General features: G+C 49.2%; 1 protein-coding gene across 1 annotated transcript in view; it reads left to right on the top strand.

Moving 5' to 3' along the window:
- The first annotated feature begins 2,610 nt into the window (after positions 1-2,610).
- Slc20a1 (solute carrier family 20 member 1) overlaps positions 2,611-8,643 on the top strand; it is a 38,726-nt gene continuing 32,693 nt past the window's right edge. Inside the window, exon 1 of the mRNA XM_004633225.2 lies at positions 2,611-2,621. The gene's annotated coding sequence lies outside the window, so the exon portion shown is untranslated. The remainder of the gene's footprint in view (positions 2,622-8,643) is intronic.

The following is an 8,643-nucleotide window of genomic DNA, read 5'->3' as shown; positions in this document are numbered from 1 at the left end:
TGCTTTCTTTTCTGGGTGGTTTGGCTGGGTTTTCCTTTGGTATCTTGTATCATCTTAGGATCTCTCCTGTCCTCTGAGATACAGAATGTCTCCTGTCCTGGACCATGCCTGGAACTCTTTGGGAGCAGTCGCCATAAACTCGCGATCCTTCTGCTCCACACCCATAACTTCGTGGATGGGGCAGCAGAGCTGGGCTGTAAGGGCAGCACCAGGCCAGCATGTCCCACCCCCTAGCGCTTCTTGGCCACTTGCAAATGTCAATAGCTTGATTTTCCCAGAGGTTGGAGAACAAGATTAAGAAAAATAACTTACACAGGCTGGGATTCTTACAACCAGCATGGGGCTCCTCTGTCCACCATCCTCAAACTCACAATAGGAAGTTTCCTTGGGGGGAGTTGCACCGTTAGAGCCCATACTGTCTGTTTTGCCAGTCATTGGGAGTTGAAGTTTGTGCGTCTCTTTCTGAGTGTCTCTTTGTCCATGTAAGTGTTTTCTGAGTTTTTCCTTTAAGGATCCGTTTCTGCCCTCAATGGCATGTACCACTGCAAGGTACGTGGGACCTAAGGCGTCTTGTGAACGTTTGCAGTGACGCCCACTGCTGGGTACTCTTGACCATAAGTGCAGCAGCATTGTTTGCCTGGTTGTTCACAGAATCCAAATATGTAATAGTTCATCTAGGAGTTTGTGTGTGTGTGTGTGTGTGTGTGTGTGTGTGTGTGTGTGTGTGTGTTGGGGGGATTGAACCCAGGGCCTTGCTCATGGAAGGCAAGAGCCCTATGATTGAGCCACATCCCCGGCCTCCTTTAGGAGTTCTCAAAGACCATGGCTCAGATCTGTGTGGGACCACTAGGCCATGTCTGGGAGAGGCTCGCTGGAGTTTGGAAAGCCTAGCTGTAGTCCCACAAGGAAGGTAGTACAGCGGGCAATGCAGTCCGTTTTCCAGAACTGGGCAGAATCTGCTCTGTCAGATTTAGGTGCCCCATAGTTTGTCACTGTATTGACACTTTGTCACTGTATGTCTATACTTGCCAGACTTGTGTGGATTTCTTTCTTTGAATTCTTATTCTATGAGTACCTATTTCCGGTATATGAGTACACTCATCACGGGGTGTTGGTATGTGTATGGGACGTCTCCATCTTCTTTCGCTGCCCTCCCTTGCCTCTCCCTCCATCGCTCGGTTCCTTTCCCATGTGCAAACACCTCTTCCTGTCTCCTATTTTCTGTCTCTGTCTCATTTTCATGGCTTTCTGTCCTGGCCTCATTAGGCCTCGTTCGGGGTCCTTGTTTGGGTGATGGTATGTTCAGGGATCCTTACCTGGATGGCCCAGGTCTGATCAGGTCTTAGTTGCATTCATGCTGTTTTTCAAGGTGTCCACACCAGTCACAAAAACAGACTCTGGCTTTTTTTTTTTTTTTTTTTATACCAAGGATCAAACTCAGGACCTTATCCTTGCCAGGCAGGCACTTAAACCACTGAGCTAGCTCTCCAGCCCTTTTTCTTTTTTTCTTTTCTTTCTGCTTCTTCTTCTCCCTCTCCTCCTACCCCTCCCCCTCCTCCTTCTTCTTCTTCACCTTGGCTTTTGTGAAACCTGACACTATAGCTTTGCCACCAGAGGAATTACACCTAGATCAGCCCCTTGTCTTGCTACCAGGCATAGGAAGGATCTACTTGCTCCTTGTAAAAGTGTAGCAAGGTGCATTTTGTTGGAGTTTTTTCAGGAACGTATGCTCCCTAACTCTGTCCACTGGGCAGTTTTCCTATTTTGTGTAAAGTTAGTTTTTCTTTTTTCTTTTCTTTTTTTCTTTTTCTTTTTTTTTGTGGCCAGCTCAGCCTGCCCTATGGTTCCTGGGATTGAACTGAGATTCCTAAGCACTTTGCCTAAGCTTGCCTAAGCAGGCGCTTTAAACTGCTGAGCTACCTCATCAGCCCTTTTTTGTTTTTTGAGTGGCTACACAGCTGCCTGGGGTTTTTGACTTAGCTGGCTCCATCTGTAAAGCAGGCCCGGGCATCCTTGGTCACCTTGTCCTGTTGCTGTCCACATGAAGCTGGAAGCGCTGGTCAGAATTCTTCTTTGAGATCTGGGGATGGTTGGCTACTTTAAATGCATCAAAATGAGCCAGGTGTGGTGGCACATGCCTGTAATCTCAGCACTCAGGAGGCTGAGGCAAGAGGGTCATTGGGAGTTTGAGACCAGCCTACAAAGTGAGTTCAAGGCCAGCCTGCGTAGCAAAACCCTGTCTCAAAATGAAGAAGAAGAAGAAGAAGAAGAAGAAGAAGAAGAAGAAGAAGAAGAAGAAGAAGAAGAAAATAAAAATGACTAAAATAAATAATGCTGCAAAATGATGTCTCTGGTGGCTGGTGACTATGCTGCAAGATAGCCGCTCACTGGCTCCCGGAGCTTAAAGGGCACAATGCAGCCAACTGGCCTAAGTAGGAGAGCAGCCCTGACAGCCCACCATACGGGCTTTTTTTTTTTGGCGGAACCAGGGATTGAACTCAGGCCCTTGTACTTGCCAGAGAAGCGCTTATTCCACTGAGCCATCTCCCTGGCCCCGATACGGGCTTCTTAGCCACCACTGGCCTCTGCCAACTCCGTCCATGAAATGGTCTCCTTTACCTGTCCCACACTCAGGGCTGAGAGGGCCAGGGGGGCCCCAGACATGCACAGCCCTTCTACCGGTACTCTCAGTGCAGTGTCTTCCCCACGAGAACATCCCTTACCATAAAGAGAAGCACCCCACTTACTTACGTGGGGCCCTGGGAAAGCCCGCTCCCCCAGTCAAGGTAATTCTTGCAAGGGGATTCAACTGCAGGCCATTAGTAGTCAACAGCCCAGTAGCTCTGGAATGAAGTCCTGGTGAGGCATTCTGGGAGGAACCCACAGGTGGACTTCACACCCTACAGTCACAGAGGCCAGGCTGTCACCGGAGACTGCAGGAGGCAGCTCCACCATTCCGTGAGGCTGCCCACCCCTAGGAAGAACAGGCAATTCCATTGGCTGATAATTGTTAGGAGCATGTGCCCCATGGCAAAATAATTTGTGTGACATCCTTGAATTGAATATTTGTGAATCAAGTAAGCAAGCAGCTGAAGCACTGTGGGCAGAGTGAGTGGCTGAAGTGCTGTGGGCAGAGCAGATGCTTGCCCTTTGTTCTCACCACCATTTGCCTTTTGCTCGGACCACACAGGTGAGACCTATGCAAATGCTAATCGCTAGCGCTGCAGCTTTCAAATCTTTAGGGAATCAATTTATGCAGTGTCCCCCTGTTCACCCAATTGCTTGTAGGTGGCTGTCTTGGCTCAAGGAGGCCCTTTCAAGGACACTATTTACCAATTCCCACTACACTAGCCCTCATCCCACTGGTAAGGGAGCCGGGCTGGCAAATGTAAGCGGTGTCTGGGATTCATTTGATCCGCTGGGAGATGTGCTCTTGCCAAGTCTTATTTTCCTCCTGAGCTTTCTTTCTTTTTTTTTTTTTAATTTTATTTATTTGTGTGTGTGTGTGTGTGTGTGGCCAGCTCAGCACACCAGGGGGCGGGGCTGGCTGGCATGTGGTGCTGGGGGATCGAAATGTGGTCCCTATGCTATTGACTAAGCTTGTTCTAAGTAGGTGCTTTAGACCACTGAGCCATCTCACCAGCCCTTTCCTCCTGAGCTTTCTAAGTAGCTCTCTTTCTTTTTGTATTTTAGGGAAGGGTCTACAGAGTGCTCAGGGTCTCACTACTAGATTGTACTCATAGTGATCCGCCTGTTTACAGCCTCCCAAAAGCTAGGATTACAGGCGCGGGCCACCACGGCCAGTCTCAATTGTCCTCTCAGCTTCCCCCAGGGGCGAGGCCAGCATGGCAGGCCTGGGGATCAAACCCCTGGTCCCTGCGCCTTAAGCGTCTCTCTCTAGCGGACCTCAGCTAATCCCGGGATTAGGCCTGGATGTCCACCATTACCTACAAATATGACCTCTAGCAAAATGAGCACAGACTGAAATTAAAGAATTGTCACGCAGTCATCACTGTCATCTCTCCCCCCTTCCCTAAGTGTGTGCACCAAGATCCCCAAGCTGCTTGTTCATCTGGAGGTTGGAGCCAAACATTTTCTTCTGACTGTTGTTTGTGTCAATGTGACAAGGTTGTTCTCAACAACTGCTTTAGGCAGCGCCTAGAACACAGACTAAGGAGCATCCAGAGTTGATGCACTTTCAGTTATTCCCATTTACTTCCAAATTGTGTCTTTTTGTTCGTTTTGTAGTGCTAGGCATCCAACCCAGTGCCTGGACAAGGCTCTAGGTGCCCAGCCACCTTCTCAGCCCTGCCATGTTTTCAATAGTACAGAATTTAGGACTAAGGCAGTTTGCTTAGTAAAGTCCAGAAACTCAAATGACTTGAATCTCATTTTCAAGTAATTGAGCTAGACTGTAGTTGGCAGGCATGGGAAAGGATAAAGTATTTCTTAAATTTTTTTAAAAGTTCTTTCAATACAGGGTCTCACCCAGGATTCCGGGGCAAACACAGTACCATGTGGTACTGGGGAGAGAACTCTGCCCCTTGAGTTTGCAAGGCAGGAGCTTGTGATGTTGAGCTATTTCTCCAGGATAAAGTATTTCTGTAGAGCAAATGATCCTAAACTTCATTGTGTATCAGAGTCAGCAAGGTTTCTGATGTACAGATTTATGGGGCCATCCCAGAGTCTGCACTGGAGTCCTCTGAGGAGGCTGCCGACTTGCAGGCCACACTTTGAGAACTGAGCAGAGACTCTGGTAATGATTCTTTACAGCTAGAAATTGACCCAGAAGAGGAGCTGAAGGTGAGAAGCCCTGACACCCGCTTGGGAGGTTCCCCAGCCCACCCTCCAGGGCCTGTCATGACCTCACCCCCTCACAGTGGGTGAGGCCTCCAGCTCCAGGAAGCAGGGGGATGGGCGTGACTCATCCAGGGTGGGTGGGGAGAGCCACCAGCTGCTAGGCTCAGGTTTCTCCAAGTACAGCCCAGCCTGCCCAGGGGAAGGGCACTCAGCGCGAGATTCCAACTCCTCACCCTACTTACAACTATGGCACTTATCCACGCCTAATACATCATAGATTTGACCAGTGTCCCTCTATTGCCCAACTCCCTGACCTCTTAGTAGAATAAAGATTTATTTATTTTTGGCAGCTCTGGGGATTGAACCTAGGGCCTTTACCTTGAGCTACACTCCAGCCCCATTTCTTTTCTTTTTTCTTTTTATTGTTATTAGTATATAGTGTTTTTAGCACATAATGACTGCATTCACTGTGGGGAGTTGGTACTTGTACATAACGCACTGTAATTCATTTTGCATCGCCTCTCTCCTCTGTCCTTTGCTTCCCCTTTCTTCCATCACTTGGTCTCCTCATTTGCAAAAGATTTGTCTCCATGTTTCCCATTATGTATCTTCACGCTTTTTTTGGGAGGGGTACTGGGAATTGAACTCAGGACCTGGCACTTGCCAAGCAGGCAGGCCCTTGTGCCACTGAGCTATATCCTCAGCCTTTCCCATCATCTATCTCTTATTTTGTTCTTTAGTTACTATGCTTAGGGTTTTCTCATATAAGAGGACCCATGTGATATTTAAGCTTGTGTGTCTCAATTTTATATTTTTAAAATTATTTTTTGCTTTGAAACAGGGCCTTGGTAAGACCCTCAACTGCTGAGGCTGGAATGGCAGGTGTGGGCCACCAGCTAAAGCAAGGGTCTCTATGTTTTATGCGAGAACACTACCTGGATGGGAGCCGGCACTCAGGAAGTACCCACCTATCCCATGACTATAACATATGTTGGTACCGTCTTAATTTTTTTTTTAAAAAATGTATTTGGTAAAGGTTCTCACTACACAGCTTGGACTCATAGTGATCCTCCTGTTTTCAGCACCCCCAGCACTGAGATTACAGGTGTGCACCACCACGCCCCATCTCAGTGCTCCCAGGGGTGTGGTCAGCATGGCATGTGGTGCCAGGGATCAAATCCCAGTCGCCGTGCCTGCCTAAGTGGCTGCTTAGTCCACTGAGCTATCTCGCCCATCCTGATACCTCCTTAATGTTATTTCTAGAAGGATTCACAAGGAAACTGCAGCAGACTTACCCTTGGCAAGGGAAACAGGAAGAATGGGAGACAGCATAACTGTTTGGGTCTCTCTGAATGTCTTCTACCTGTAAGTTTTGCCTAGCCACCTCTTACAGTATAGACCTAAGTGTTCCCCAAAAGTCTCATGTTGGGAGTCTGGTCAGAAGGAATGGGCCACTGGGGGTTGACCTGGGAGCCTGTATTCTGTGTCTGGCTCCTCCATTCCCTGTTTCCTGACTGGCAGATGTAAGCAGCTCTCCTTCACCATGGGCCCACCCACCGCGTGGACACCGCCTTGTGGCCGTGTGGACACTGCCATGGACTCAACCCACTCAAACCATGAGCCAGAATACAGCTCTCCTTCTTTACATTGCAGGTGTTTGATATTTTGTCCCAAAGACAGAAAACTGGCCAATATACCAACCCCCCAAAAAAGTTAGATCCCTACTGTTGAGTAGGAAAATAGATAAAAAAGGATCACTTTCCCCCAGATGATTTGGTCAGAAGATTGTGTAGAGCTGTAGAACGCTAGACATGGACTTGAAGAAATTCACTGTTGACTAAGCCTCCTGTCCCAAGGCCTGTGGGACTGGAGCCGAACCCCCTCCCAGCCCCCAAGTCCCTGATCCACCCCTGGTTAACCCTAAGGTGCATCAGAGGTTTTCTTGGAAACTAGAGTCTCTAATCCTGTTTTTTTTTTTTTTTTTTGCTTTTCCTAGCCCTTCTGATGCCTCACGTGTGTCAAGCAACAGCTAAGAGTCAAGGGGAGAGTGGGAGACAGGCCTGGGGCCATCTCAGGGAGGAGATAGTGTCTCCAAATCCAATGAATGAAAGGTCAACTGAGATCCCAGGTGCCCAAGAGGGAGACAGGAAAAAAAATGTTTAGAAAGAAAAGGGAGAGGCTCTGACTCAAATCTCATGTGATACGCAAGCCTCTCAGAGGGCACCAGGACTTGGGGTGAGGAACAGGAAGGTAGGTGCAGTTGGAAGGTGGGAGGAAGGAGCCCAGGCTGGGCCATGTGGAAACAACTGCGAGAGCGAGGCAGAGGGATGCGCCCGTGGAATGAGCAGATATCAGGATATCAGGGGTTCATTTCCATAGGAAGAAGTGGAGAGAGAAGCATGGTAAACTGGGAGGTTACTCTTCTAAACACCAGCAGGAGGGACCAAGGAGATGGCTCAGTAGAATAAGCACTTGCCTGGCAAGCGCAAGGGCCTGAGTTCATTCCCTGGTTCAAAAAAAACAAAAACAAAAACAAAAACCCCACCACCAACAGGAGCCATCCCTGCATTGGTAAAGGGCCATTGATGTGGCAGATATTTATCAAGCACATTGTTGTATCCTGCCCTATGTCTGATAAAGCATTGTGGTGAAATGCAGAAGGCAAAAGTGACCTAAGACTTTTCTCTACAAGGACAGCCCACAGTTTCCTCGGAGCGTGGCAGGAAAGGAGCCCCATCTCCATCACTGCTGCATGATGTAGGGAGTGGAGAGAGACCTTCTTACTCAATTTTCCTGTCCTCTCTGACCCCACTGCAGCTTCCCCGCTTTCCCAGAAGAGGGCAGCCTGCTCCTGAGCCCGTTTCCCCAGCCACCTGCCTGGGCTGCGAGGCCGATAGTACCCTCAGTGCCCATTGCAGGTCGGGTGCGGTGCCCATTTGCTGGTGGAAGTAGCACAAGAGAAACAGGAAGCACCAGGCGTGTTCAAAGGCTGCTTTGAGTTCTCCCTAAGCTGTGTCAGTTCTGGCCGGCAGATGCTCAGCCCTGGCACCGGGCCAAGCTCACCCTCTCCACCATCCCAGGGCGGAAGCTCATTACCTCCTCATCCCAGTGCAGGCTGTGGGCCCTGTTTCTGCTCACTGTTGAGAATCTGCTTTTCTGCAGCACAGTCTTCTAGAGCCCCAGAACTGGAAGGGACTAGGTTACTGCTAGCCCAAGAGTGGCCACTTCAAATAACTTCAAAGGCAGGCAGGGAGCTTAGGGCAGGATAGGGGAAATGCGTAAGCTACCCTGAGCTGGAGAGGTAACCCTTGAGCAAAAGCACCTCAATTCAATTGTTTTCTGAGTGAAAGGAAACAGGGTGCTCCACAGCTGAGCTGGGACATTGGCTGCCAGTGTCCTCATGTTGTTACCCCTTCATCTCATAGATAAGAAAACTGAAGTCTAGAGAGAGGAAGATACTCTCCAAGATAGAGTATGACTCCTTTCATCCCCAGAATGCGGGCCCTTGAGAGTTGTTTGTACCTGGGGGCCACAGGGTAAACCGTAAGCAGCAAGGGCCGGGCCTGGCGTAGACTTCTAGATCCGCCTGCCCAGGGGCTGCCGGTTAGACTTGGATTGCTTCATTTCCTTCCATGGCCGCACATCTCCTGTTTGGAGAAGAAAGCATCCCCTGGATGCAGGGCACTCCCTTTCCTTAGGAGTGAGTCACAGCCTGTGTGGAGACTTGTGGACAGCTTGACTGCAGTGCCCGATCTCCCCGTCCTACTGCTTTTTCCAGCAAATTCTTCCAGCGGCAGCCCTCTACTTCCTCTGCCCACCTCCCTATTGGTTTTTTTTTTTTTT

This window comes from Octodon degus, unplaced genomic scaffold, assembly GCF_000260255.1.
Source record: "Octodon degus isolate 3935 unplaced genomic scaffold, OctDeg1.0 scaffold00052, whole genome shotgun sequence".
Classification (NCBI taxonomy): Eukaryota; Metazoa; Chordata; class Mammalia; order Rodentia; family Octodontidae; genus Octodon; species Octodon degus.
This window is presented reverse-complemented; position numbering and strand designations above follow the sequence as displayed.